The sequence below is a fragment of the Equus asinus genome, chromosome 2, assembly GCF_041296235.1.
Source record: "Equus asinus isolate D_3611 breed Donkey chromosome 2, EquAss-T2T_v2, whole genome shotgun sequence".
NCBI lineage: Eukaryota > Metazoa > Chordata > Mammalia > Perissodactyla > Equidae > Equus > Equus asinus.
In genome coordinates, this window is record NC_091791.1 from 39,981,707 (window position 1) to 39,984,205 (window position 2,499).

A 2,499-nucleotide genomic window follows, 5' to 3' on the forward strand; every position below is an offset into this window, starting at 1 on the left:
AACTATAACTTAGAGCAATTTGGTGAAATTATACCTTTATGAGCAAAACTAAAACATTTATCTTTTTCTCCCTACCTGATCCCTCCAGAATTTAGAAACTTTGTGAGTGAGTATGGATATTTTGTGGCAATATAGTTATTTGCATAAGTTCAATAAGAATCTATTCTCCTTATAACAGGACACATTGGTTATATTACGAAGGCTTTGACTGGAATGTCATATTTGAAACATACAGGCTCAGATATGACAAGACAGCTTTTCAGGAACAAAGATTGGACTTTCTGGAATACAGCCACTTGGAAACATGGGCCTGGTACCTTGTTTACAGAGATTCTGGCAATCTTGCCTGGTAAGTAAGGAAGCTTGCTTATCTGGCAGGTGCAAGGAACCTCAGAATATTTTGGGAGCCCTCGAGAAGAGAGGAGTCCACCCAAACCTGTAGGTACTGCAGGCAAAATCTGATGGCAAGTCCTTGGCTTGGCTTTTCTGGCCTCGAGAGGCCTTTGCAGTTCAATCTGAGATTCCTCATAAAAAGTTCCAGCAAAGCAGATTTAAAAGAGCCTGTATAATCAATTGCTATTCTTGCTGCACTTATGTAAATAATTGGACCAAGTTTTATTGAAACTACACTTGTTTTGCAAACCGGTTTATCTTAATTTGACCATCTTTTATAAAAATGAGGCGATTTTAGAGAGAAAAAATTATGTTTCAGTACAAGGTATAGTACACATTCATGGGTATTAGACTCTAGCTCTTCTCTTCTACAAACTCATCTATTACTAATCATAATGTCTCCTTGTGGCCGTCCGTCTCTGACACCTGGGAGTACCCTGGCCACAATCAAACCTTTTCCTTCAATACTACTGCCCAAATACTAACTAGATTTGCCTTGTCACAGGTGGATCATAAACAACAAGTTCCAAAGGTAAAGTCCCCAGCTTATTGATACACACAGGATGGACTATATCAAATTTGGGACGAATATATTTGGCTCACCCCTACTAGTGGTCAACTCAGTCAAAAGGCCACTCTATGTTGGGAACAAAGCAATCACACCTGTGATACATGGCCTAATAGCACCCGACCTATGGGAAAAATTCCCCGTCATATGTGTTCTCATATCATAAGCTTAAAAAATACTGATTGGTTTGGGACTGACTGGGATAGACGGCCAAGCACACGTTGGCTAGCCCCTAATGGCACTCAGTGGTTATGTGGCTCCAACTTATGGCCTTGGCTGCCACCTGGATGGATTGGACGATGCACCCTAGGCTTCGTCTGGATGCAAGGTAAAACTACATTTACTATATCTGCTCCTGCTAACCTACCCAACCTGCAACAGCGCTGGACCCGCTCTGTCTTCCACTGGTATGACCACGTTGCCTCAATTTTCCTTCCCCAATAGGAATTGAAAGTGTCATCTGGCACATGGAAGCTCTAAACAAATTTACTATGAAAGCTTTAAATGATACACAACATAGTCTTTCGCTGCTCGATTTAGAAGTGTCCCAAATGCGTAAGGCAGTCCTCCAAAACCGAATGGCACTGGATGTCTTGACAGCAGCGCAAGGGGGTACTTGTGCCATTATAAAAACTGAATGTTGTGTTTATATTCCTTACTACCATCAAAATATCTCTGGCTTCCTATCTGATATGAGCCACCAAGTTAAGTCCATGTCTGACCCTACCCTATCTCTAAATGATTGGTTGAACTCTTGGTCAGGTCCAGGTTTCTGGACTACTATCAAAACCTTATTCATTGGGTTAATCATCTTGCTTGTATTTCTTATTATAATTTGTTGTCTATTTCGTTGTTTGCCTTCCACATGTCAACAAAGTTTCACCTCCTGGACCACATCTCATCAAATGATTCTCTCGTCGCCAGAGGATCTGTACACCTTGTCAGCCTTGGACTCCACGGGTGCAGCCTTCCGGTCCGCTGAACCTCCTACCTGTACCCATTGCCCCATTTAGGGACAGCTCTACGACCTTGTACAGCCGGAAGTAGTTACAGAAGACTGACCATCATCCATATCCCCAAAAGATTTCGGGGCCAAAATGGGTTCAGGGGGGGTTTATGATGAGGATTTTTAGGCTGCTTAATTTTAAAATGGCTTAAGATGAGGATTTTTAGGCTGGTTAGTTTTAAAACTACAGATGAGATTCAGGCTCCAAGGAGTGGAATTTGTTTGCCCCTTTGTTGGGAAACATTTACATTTCTAAGGGAAACCTCTATCTGTGAAGATGCCTCCCTCTCTGAGCCAGGAGGAAGGGGGGATGGCCTTATCTCTGGAAACTCTTAATGGGGAAGGCAAGAACTTAAGTTGTTTACTGTCTGGCAACCTCATGTAACTGACCCTCCCCCCGACAAATCCTCCTTTGTCTTTAGCCGAGGATAATATTTGAGCGGTGACTTCTGCCATTTGCTCAATCCGGTTTGATTCTTATCTAAAGGTTGTGGGACCGCCCCATGGCCGGACCCTACCGGCACTGGTACCA